Source organism: Pyxicephalus adspersus, chromosome 7 (assembly GCF_032062135.1).
Source record: "Pyxicephalus adspersus chromosome 7, UCB_Pads_2.0, whole genome shotgun sequence".
NCBI classification, from domain to species: Eukaryota; Metazoa; Chordata; class Amphibia; order Anura; family Pyxicephalidae; genus Pyxicephalus; species Pyxicephalus adspersus.
This window is the reverse complement of record NC_092864.1, coordinates 24,441,181-24,453,119: the sequence shown is the minus strand read 5'-3', so window position 1 is coordinate 24,453,119 and position 11,939 is coordinate 24,441,181. Positions and strand designations below refer to the sequence as shown.

The 11,939-nt window shown below is 38.1% G+C and overlaps 1 long non-coding RNA gene across 1 annotated transcript in view; it reads left to right on the top strand.

Annotated features, from left to right (window-relative positions):
* Positions 1-11,939, top strand: part of LOC140334520 (uncharacterized) — a 40,223-nt gene that overhangs the window by 13,278 nt on the left and 15,006 nt on the right. The window lies entirely within an intron of this gene.

The following is an 11,939-nucleotide window of genomic DNA, read 5'->3' as shown; positions in this document are numbered from 1 at the left end:
AAAACGATGATACACCTAGATTTTACACCATTTCAAATCCATGACATTAGAATCAGGTGGTTCATGTTAGGTGCTTAGAATCTGCTTAACAATAAGTGTAACCTGTCCTTTTTTAACCTTAGATATCTTGATGTTTATTCTCTTAATTAAACAAAAAACCACAGCCCTTTTAAAACAAGGTACTGTAGACCAATGAATTAGGGATAGAGCTATTTTGTAACAGTGGCTATGTTCGATGCAAACCACAGACAGCACTTCGGGAGAACCTCATACCAACTGTGAGTTACGGTGGTGGAATGGGGGTGGAATGGCTTGCAGGCATTGATTTATCTTTGAATTCTGCATCACATAAAAGTGCGCTTCCTTAAAATGTGAAGCCATTTATTTAAAAGTTGGAAATGGTAACATGGGCTAAAGGGCTAAAAATTGGCCTGGTCCAAGCCCTTATTTGAATTCTATTAAAAATGTTGTGAGTGGTTTATAAAAAAAAAACAAACACCTTCCATCTAAAGGAATTTAAATCCAAAATAAACAATTTTATAAATAATATTTTGTTTCAGTCATGTAAGTTAAATATTGTATATTGTACAGTAATTCTTTCTCCACTGGGGAAAATGGCATTGGTGACACACAAGAACTTGAATAAACCAATAAGAATTTGTTACTGGCTACATATTTTTCCTTTTTGGTAGTATAAGTACTGATGTGACTGAAGTATGTCCTTGAGTTCAAGAGATGAAATTCACAAATAAAGAATCTATGCAAAGTCATTACATATTTGGCATTTATAATGAACTCACATGAAGGTTTAGCTGGACAGCTGTTCTTTGATTCTCTGTAACAAATAGCCATAGAGACCAAAGCAAGCTTCTTCCAGGATGAAACTGCAAGTGACCATATTCCAAATGCCAATTTTTTTTATTTGTACATTTCAGGTAATGAACATGTTTAGATATAAATATGAGTGCTATCACTGCTCATTTGTATTTTGAAAGTACAAACTTCATTCTGACATAACTACATCAATAATTAGCCTTGAATACATATGTACAATTGGGGGGGGTGACAGCCCGGTACCTTCACTTTTAGAAGCATTTATTATCCTGTTTTAACATATGCCCTCAGTTTTGTACACACGTCAGATGGTTTTTGCTAATAATGATCAGTCATGCCCATTTTAGGTGGAAATCTCACATGTGTACAACAGTTTGCCAATGTCATTCAATAATACACCCCTGCAGATTGATGGATGACCATTTGGAAATGAATGAGGTACCACTGCCTCATCCCCCCTCTCTATAGAACAACATAGGGCTATGTATACATACAGTGGTCGTTCTGTCATTTGTTACCAAAAATGATCTGTCTGCACCAGGCTTTAGATGCCTCATTTATACAAGCCCAACTATACCCCAATAGTGCATCTTTTTTTTTTTTTTACTTAAAAGCTAAGCTTAGGTAGTTATTACAGGCCCAAATAATACAGCTGCTTAATTATTATTAAATAATTATAGTGAGTTTTTGCATGAAACAGTGTATGTACCTGGATATGACTTGGGATCAGCCTCTTGTAATCCCCTTTACAGAAGAGATCGAATTGGAAGAGAGACAATCAAAGCGACAAACATTCAACTGATGTATTACAAGAAGTGTCCTAGCGAAGGACAAAGCAGTGTGGTGGAAAGATGGGCTCATCAGTTTGCTGCCTCTCCTTCAGTGTCCAATCTCAGGTGTGGTGTGTTACCTAAAGCCAAAGGTAATCCTTTCATATTTTGCCGTCCCTGGTTCCTCATTTCCCTCTTTTTGTTTAGCACATTAGTTCTCTGTGCTACTCTATTCAATTTAAAGCATGGCTGGTTTAAAGGTGCAGAAGACAAGACTGCAGTGGGGTTTACCCATAGTATGGAAAAAAAATCAGATCTTCTGCCCTTCCAGAAAGGGATGTGCATTTCATATGTGTATCTAGGTGCTTGCCTGAGGTTTAGCTTTAACAAAGTTAGCTGCTGGAATATGGTTCCATTATTGCATACAACTGAACCTGTAATTGTGAAGTAATTAGCTTCCTGCATGTTTATTTAAAGAGCAACCATAACCAAGGAAATTACTACAACTTAATTACCCATAAAATGTCCTTGCGTTTTATAACCCTGATTAGATTACAAGGATTTACTTTTTACTCTGTCAAAGATAATTAGTAAAGAATCATGTATTGGTAAATTATGACAATTTTATCAAGACATTGGTGCTTGTTCTCAAAGTCGGTTCAGCAATTGATTCTCTACAGTCTGTTTGCTACATATTAAGCCATATGGGAGCATAGTTATATCAGAAATTCATTATTGTGGTTCTGGGTGGAATTTGATCTGCTAAAGTCATGGAGGTAGGCGTTATGAACCTAAGATGGTTAATCTGATGGTAATAAAATATCTGTAAAATGGATCTTACAAACCAACTGTATCTGACTCAACTCAGGTTTGTTCCCATGGCAGGAACAACAACTCCTTTGCAGCTCCCCGTGGCTGGCGCCTTACCAGCCTCTTGGTCACTTGGCTGCCAGCACCACAGAGCTGGTTCTTAAAGAGCCAGCATTTGCAAATTGGACAGGAGGTACTGAACTACTTACTGTCAACCCCATTCACTTTCTATTGGGCTGCTGTAGATAGATGCTGCTTGCTAGCATCTCTCTTTAGGCAACAGTTCAGTGGTGCATGAAAGCTGTAACTGCACCTTTACTGCCAAGCTGAACATAGCCGAGCATACTGTCATTGGACTGTGGCCTGGCAATTTGTGGAGATTAGGCATAACACTACAGAAAAGTAAGTCCTCGGTTAGAAAGTGTAAAATAAATCACAGAAAGGCATTTATGGGTTGAGTCTGGCATTGTGTAGTGTCTGCTTTTCATCTGAACCAGTCTCAGATGTAGATATGTGATATGTGATATGTATAGATATGTGCATTATTTTTAAAAAAATGGCATCCGGCTGCTGATAATTGGTAACAACATTGGCAACACCTTCTCATCATACAATAATACAAGCAGCCACAACCTACACAAGGGCCAATGCCACTTATTAGTTTATAATAAGTTTTTAAAAACGTATTAATTATTAAAAAAGACTAAATGACAATTAGGCATTAGGGCAGCAGCATTGTTCCCCATCACATAAAGTTGTATGAACTGAACTTGGTATTAGGAGGTTTTTGTGGAAGGGAGAATAGGGGAAAACTGTAAATGCAAAAAAAAAAAAAATGGATGTTTTATTTTTCATAGATGCAAGCTGACATGGGCCAAAGTAAATGAGAATAGAAATTTAATATAAAATCTGATGTTGGAGTTTAGGTCTGTTTAGGACGGTGGGTAGCTGGCAGGGAAGTAGACCTTTACTTTAAATGGAAGACAAGCTAAAAACAAAGTAGTCTGGTTAATGTATAAAGTTAATAATACATGTAGCTACAAGTACAAATATTTTAATGCGGCCTTAATGGTTATCATTGTAGAAATGCAGAGGAATTTTGTTTTTACTCTGCAGTAAAGCCTATGGAAATCAATATATTCATCCTACACAGAAATCAATGTATTTTTGAACTGTTCCTGTCTTTACCTGTGGTGAAAAGCATAAATAGTGAGGCAGGCAAAGGCAGAGATGCTAACAGACCCCTAATTGTTAATGAAGTAGTGCTGACAATACTTATTACATAATGTGTAGAATTAAAGTTTCCATATTGTAACTTGTGACATTGGCTGATGTGTTACATATCTAAATCTCTGAGATGTAAATTGAGAAGATTCTATAGAAAGCTGCTCAGTACGTCTACAGGTTCACAGCTCGGGCAGTAGTGGGATAGAGAAACTATAGAAGACAAGGCCAGCTTGTTCTATAAGGAGAGTGACGTGTGTCTCAGGGTGGGGAAAGCAGACAGAAAAAAGCCTCTGGTTACATACGCTGTAAATGAGTTTATACAGCAAATCTTACACGTCATCACACACCTCTATTAGATCACAGCTAGAAGGCTATTGGAGAGAAACACAATGACTCACCTATGAATTTTATAGATAGAAGGAAGGACATTTCTAGCAGGAGAATAATTCCAGATAAGTCATGATTAGTAATACATAATTACAGAACATGCTTTTTGTTCCATTAGTAAGGATGATAATGCTGTCTAAAGAAAGGATCTGAAAGGCAAGAAATAGATATTTTTATTATATGTATGTCCAGGTGGTAAATCTCTGCAAACATAGTTTTCTCAGATTTTATTCAGATTTTTACTTAACGCTAATCTATGCTTTGCAAATACAAGGCAAAGCAACAGTTTTTTTAATGCCATTCTTCATGGACTCATACAGTACACCTTTTTTCACTCACCTGCTTCTCCATTTAGCTGCTGCTGGGAGTTTTGCAGAGCTATTGACCCATGTGACATCGCTGTCACTCCTTTATTTTCACCAAGTACTGAATATTTGCATCAGCCTTTGGGAGTGAAACGAAGAAAGGAAAGGTGAGTATATGCTGCCTTTCATGCTGGTACACTGAAACAGTTTAGTATGGATTCATATAGTTGAGCTAAGTTAAGGTAAACTGCGACAATACACGTTAGTGAGCTATAGTGCCATTCATTCGGAACACACATTTTCTAATGTGCAGTGCACCAGAACCCATTGTAACACACTAATGCACTTTGTGGTGTGCTACATTCCCATAAAATAGCACACATACCTTTTTTATGTGAGTTTTGGTGCTAGGAAGCCCATTCATAATAATTTACTACCTCTATGCAATACACATTATCATCATACTTTATACCAGGGGTTGCCAACTGGTGGTCTCCGGTGCGCCACCCCCCAAATTTTGGTGGTCTGCGGCTCTGGCCAGTGCAAAGGAGAAGGACCCCACTGGGGGGGGGGGGTACTGGCCAGAGCCGTGGTCCATGCCCTTCGTATGGATCACATGCTCGGGGCAGTGGGAGGGTTGTGTCTCTGGCTCAGACCTGCGATGGGAGAGTGGACAGGTTCTGGCATCTTGACGTCACTCTGGGGGACACACAGCTCCCCGCACAAGCGCGGTCCCGAGTCCCTGAAATTAAGGGTCTGTGACAAACAAAAGGTTGGCGACCACTACTTTATAATACCCACATAAAGATAATAAACTTACATTTTATTTTATGTTTTGTAGCTATTGCTTGGTGGATTTGCTGGTGTGCTTTCCATCGTTATTGTGTTGAAAGATTCATTTAATCGGCAACTCCAACTTTTGGACAGATGGCCTCAAATATGCAGAAAGCATACTTTTAACAAAATACAGAATTCAAAGTGGACTGGGTAACTGCAAGTTTTAAAACAGTACACTGAACCCAAATTATAACCTTTCAAACTACATGTTTCACTGTTGGTATGGGATTGTTCTACCCCATATATTCTATGTTCAATTTAGTCCAAATACTATTACATTGGATTGTATTGCAAATCCCACAATATATATTATTTTAGCTCCTTTAACATCAAACAGTAAACTCTAGGCTGGCCAGTCGTGGTTTGCATTTGTAGATTGTTCTTGCTTACTGGGGGTTTTAAAGTGCTTCTTTGATCCTGACATGATGGTACCACACACATTAGATGCAATGGCAACACCTGACCCTCGTAATCCAAGGTTGGCAGGTTCACTAGAAATAAATAGAAAAGACAGTAGGTGAAAAAGTGACAGTGACATAAAAAACAGGTAAATGATATAACAATAAAACTTCAGGTACTCTCTGGCACTATAATTTTCATTTTAAATTGGGTGATGTTAATGATCTTGCTCAATGTTCTGCATTTAGCAGAACACCTACATGTGTAGGGTGGTTAGGGCAGTAACCCATAACATACAATAAACTGTCTCTCAATTCCCTATTGCCCGTATACTTATCCTTACATGAGTTTATCCCAAAAAAATGCCATTTGTATAAAAAAAAGTCCCCCACAGTACAATAGTGCTAGTGGAAGCCATATTGAATCATTAGGTCATATCTTGTCAAGAGGGAGAGCTATACAAGTGAGGAATAAAACATTTTAGGCCTACTGTTTTATCTGTGTAGTCTTCCTAGTTTGTTTCCAATGCAAATAAAAGCTTATATTCTTCTCTTCGTGCAGTAGAAGATTCTCCAAAACCTTTCAAGCCCAGCTCAGCCTTTCTAAGTGGTTCAACACCAATAGGTATTCAGTTTTAAAATGTATACTTTTTTCACTAGTTTCAAGTGAACCAAGCCCAGACTATTGGATTATTCTTAACAAACCTAATGTAATGATATTTAGTCTTACAGATCCTCAAAAATCGTTACAAACACCCTAAATTGGTCACACAGCAAGGATGAGTATAATTGCCCAATTTTTATTTAATTCCAAAACCACAAAATAACAATTCATTCGATTACAATTTGAGTTTGATTATGTTTCTAAATCTATGTCTACTAACTTTTCATGTTTACTGCAAAACCCTTAATCATGTAGTTACCAAAATTCACCTAAATTGCAGGAATTTGAGGGACCTGTTGGACCATATACCTAAATAAAAAAAAAAATAAAGTTTCAGTGAGTGCACACCTCCTTGTGAAGCAATGCTGACTAGATAAGTGACTGACACGCCAAATGACAGCAAAACTTGTAGGGTGGAGACAGCAGAAGAATGGAACGTGGATGAAATGGCTGGGCAAAAGGGTAGAACTGAGGGTGTGAGAGGAAGAGAAGTGTAAATTCCTCCGACTATTGTGAAAACAGTTATGTGTACAATCCTAAAGAGCTCTTAAAGGGACATTCCACCTATATACATCAGGCAGGACAGAGCTGTATTAAAAAAGACCTGTGTAGAGAGGCATTCAGGTGCATTTAGCTTGAATTTATAATTAGTTTGAGATGACAGACCAGCCTGTTGCTGAGCATTAAAGGTATAAGCAATTCCGTATTGAGCTTATCTGTTCATTATACATCAGTATGCTTTCTGTCGGCACATGATTGATTCCTTGTGCAGTTTCTTCCTCTGCTACTATAGCCCTGCTACATGTGGACAATTAATTGAAATTAAATGTCTGTAGCACATAGTTGCCTGTTACAGAAAAGTTGCGAATACAACAAACAATGCAAAAAAAGTATATGCAGGGGAGGAGTGTGGAGGTTATGACAATTGACAGTATTTGCATAAAAGTAATACAGAGTGTATGGCAACAGGCAGTATATACAAGAGGGGAATGTAGGAGGTGTGACAGCAGGTACTATGTGCAGGGGAATCAAGAAGGTATTATGTGCAGAAGAGGAGTCACAAGGTTATGATGGTGGGCAGTATGTGCAGGATAGTATTGTGAAAAATATGACAGCAGACATTATGCGAAGGAGAAGAATAACACAATCCTGGTCTATGCAATGTGGAGTGTGTGCTCGAGGAGGAAGATAGGGAAAAAACATGTATAAAAAATAAACATGCACATGAATATGTATGGGCTGGAAGAGGGACACGGGGTAAAGGCGAATGTGTATGTGCTGGTGGATGGATACTGGGGAAGGGCCAATATGTATGTGCTGGGGGATGGATACATAGGAAAGACCAATGTGCATGTTTATTTGATGGCCCTGCCTTATCATCGGGGAAACACGGTACTGTATGACCAGAAGGAACATGCCACTTCCAGGAACCAAGCTGCAACACAACCGCTTGCAAACATGCACACAAAATGATTGCCAACTGCTCCTATTTGGAGGAATAGAAGTGGTTGGGAGTGCAGTTGAGCCTGCGAAACAATGATGTGGTCAGCTGCAAGTCTGAAATGGCCCTTGCTGAAATAAGTGGATGGACTGGGTTGCATAAAATCTACAGGAAAGCGTGGTTCATAGATGCAGATAATGACAGGATTGTGGCGTTCATTCTCTTCCATTTGTACAATTTAATTTGAGTACCATGTTTATTTAATTTCACTGCATAGTTAGGCACAAGGGAAAATGATAGATTGCACACAGTGAATCTGTGCCAGGCTTAAAACTTTATTGGTCCCAAGTGAACCAAGGTGAACACAGAACAGGCAGACTGACACATTTCACCACCTAGTGGAACTTAAACCTAGCACTTGAGTAATAGATTTGCCAAACATGTCATGTTGTATTACTGTACATAAATACGCTTGTGTGTCCCCTAACTATAGAACTTAATTTTTGCACATTTGTGTGGTCACGTTGAATTATATGTTTTTTCTGAATCAATGGTCTACCTTCACAAGATCAGTATTCTACTTCTGCCTTTTCACACTTTCCTCTTCTGCGGAAGTGCCCAAGGCAGCCATTTCTTCTTCAATACTTCCATAATTCAGCCATACTATATCACCTGCATTCATTATTCCTCTAATCATACAAAGTTATAATGCAAAGTGCTGACCTAACAATATGCAATTTATTCCGTACAGCCATTCCTTGATACTAATTTCTCTTATGCCTGCTATGACTTGAAGATTGACACTCCCAGTATGTAAAGTCGCAGTTGTTTCTCTAAACTATCTAATACAACCTTAATGCTACAGTCAAAGAGTCAAAAAAGAGAACAAATATATAGAATTGTAACAATTTCTGGGTTCTAATACCCTGTTAAGTTTTCCCTGTTAGGTTCCTTTGGATTGCTTTGCGTCCAGAGTGCTCTGCTATGCAGAGATGGGTTTTGGTTGGTTTCTAAAAACCTAAAAACATCTGTTGGTTGTTAATATCAAAGAACCTGCAGGTTGCCAAGATTTTGTTCATATAAAATAAACTTTGGAAAATGAATTTATCTTCAATTCCTTATAATGCAAAGAGAATTAGGGCTTTTACTGCAGGGTGAAAATATGTAAATACTTTGGTGACCATAGTTAGGTTCACTTAATAATGACAAGGTTATTGATGATACTCGTATAGTTGAATTGCTGGAAAAAATCCCTCCATCCTTCTAACCCATTTACTATTTATTTTAACATTATCTTTCAAAGTTTTTTTACTTCATTTACTCAAACATCACATGCCCTTCGCTGGCTTCTCTTCTGTTATTGGAGATCAGCAGCACAATCAGCCTGCCACTGTTTTTTGTCAGTGGTCAGCCGGTGTGAATTGTCCTGTTTTTCACATCATTAGGCCTCAACATAAATATCCAAGAAAGGATCCTCCATATTTTCAGAAAGGAATAAGGGAACTCAAAACGCAGTGCATCATATGACTATTGGTTTAGATAATATTTTGGGCATTTTAGATTTCTTAAGGGGGTGACAGGTATTATATTTACACATCTAATGAAAATATTTACACTAAGCAGAATTTAAGTTCAACTTTGAAAATTCGTGATCAGGCAGGGCCTTATTGCAGAAAGGGACAGGCAATGTCCCTTCTGCAATAAATATTTTTACTTGCCTGTCACTCTCTGATGATCTCAAAACTGCTGAGCTCTGCAGAATGGTTTGAAAAAGGGAAAATATCCAGTAAGCAGCAATTTTCTATGTAAAAACAGAATACCCAGACTGGTTTGAGTTGATATAAAAGGCAACAGTAACTCCAATAGCTATGTTTCACAATTTAGAACAGAAAAGCATCTCTGAATGCTCAATATATCTAAACGTAAAGCAGATGGGCTGTATTAGGATGTATAAAAAAATTCAACTTACATGTCCACTATGCTGAATAGTCATTGATGAGCTTAAAAAAATGATTCCTTTGAACTTGTTTAGGAGAGTTAGACCTTTTTAATAATTATGAATAATTATGTTTTCAATTTGATTAAAATGACTAAGGGTACCTCAATGGTTCAAAATTATCCCAAGATATGAGACGTGCCAGGTAATAGCAATTTAAAGACACCTACTTGTTGCATATGGAAATTGAAAACTTAATTAATTTACCTCCTATTTACCACTAATCAGTGACCAATCATAGTGGACATGTAAGTCAAATATTAATACATTTCCTATTTAATTCTAATTATTCTTTCTTATAGATACCTGGAGCTATCATAACACCTTTAAGGTACTCTAATAATAACACTTACATTGACACAAAAAATGCTTACCACTATTTAATACTACATACAAATCCACATCTCACACTATTTGTATTTAACAGTATACATGGACTAATTATAATTCTGTATGACATTTAGCACTACTAATAATACCACTTACCTTGAGACAATAAATGCTTACTACTATTTAGAACTACAGACAAACCCAGGATTCAGGATTGAAATATTTTAAGTTGTTTTTTTGTTTGTATGATAAATACAGAAATACAAAGTCACACTTGGGGGGACATGGCCACTAGGGGGCACTTTGGCTTACACAAAAGTTATGTGAGTCCTGCAAAGGGCCAAGGCGCAGAGTCCAAGTGTGCAACCAGGTCTTCTCCAGAGCCTCTAGTGGTGAAGATGTTGCGCTGCTGATTACTGCCAGGTAGCTGTCCTTGGGCATGCCAGGATGGGCAGGAAGATACACATTGCCAAATAACAAGGCAGAAGAATTGTCAACTAAGACTGGGATCTGGGCAGGCAATAAGCAGGAGAGGTCATGTCACCAGGGGTCAAATACCAGGGATCAAGGAAATAGACACCAGTGACAAAGGGGCAACTCCAGACATAGATAACACAGGAGATACTGGAAGCAACAGGAGGCACAGGTGACACAGGGATATCCACAGAGAGGAACACTGGAACAGCACAAGGGAATTCTCAAAAAAAACAAAAACACACATACCTTCAATCCTGCAGGGCAGACCGATCATTTTTGCCCTAAATAAAAGGGTTCTCTACCCTTTTATGTAAAGTGAAAATTCTAAGTATAGATACGTTTAAGCACCAAGTGTATAGGAACCGCTTAGCAGAGCTTGGGGGATCGGCACTAGTGGCGACACATTACATGAGGCTGAGTGCTGTGTATGAGCTAGCTAAATAGCCAGGGATGATTAAGAGGCTATTTCCTGATTGTCTGGCGGTATGGGGGAAACTGATAAAACTTGGGAGAGTAGGCATGACCAGACTGCCCGCATGCGCTGGAGAGAGACGCCCGCCCTTTACTGAAGAAGAGGTAAATGTGACATACAAATTCTTGTTTGCCAACAAAACTGCCACTCTTTTCTTGGATGGATGGATGGATTCATCCTTCCTGTAACAGTTCACGCTGCTGATGGTGGTGTAATGGTGTTGAGGATACTTTGTTGGCATATGTTGAACCCTTAGTATCATTGGAGCATTGTTTAACTGGCACAGCCTACCTTATTATTATTGCTGACCATGTCCATCCCTTTATGACTGCAGGGTACCAATCTTCCTATGGCTATCTCCAGCAGGATAATGCACCATGTCGCACAGATCAAATCATCTCAAACTGGTTTCCTTAACGTGACAATGAGTTCCCTATACTCCACAGTCACCAGATCTCAATCTAATAGAGCATTATTTTAAAAAAATCAATACAATGCATCGATTTTATATAATTCTAATAAACATAAATTTGGTGGAACGGAAGTTTAGCATCACGGATGTGTAGTCAAGAAATCTACAGAAAATGTGTGATGTTTTTATGTCAATATGACTGTGGAATGTTTCCAGCACTTTTTGAATTTATGCCGTGAAAAATTACAGCAGTTCTGAAGGCAAAAAGGGGTTCAACTTGGTACTAGCAAGGTGTACCTAAAAAGTGGCTGATGAGTGTATTTTTAGACACCCTGCAGTTGTAAAAAATTCCACTAGATGACAGTAAAAGAATGATACAACAATAACTTCTCTGTGAATCCCCAGAGGATTCTGCATGGTGCTGTACTTTCACTATGTGTGTATCCATTCCACTGGGTGTATAAACATTGATTTCGGAGGTTTATGGATTAAAAAAAGATTATTAAAAAAATATTAAAAACTCAATAATATACTAATATAAAGGTATAAATGTAGCCAGCAAAACAACCTTCTGTGCAA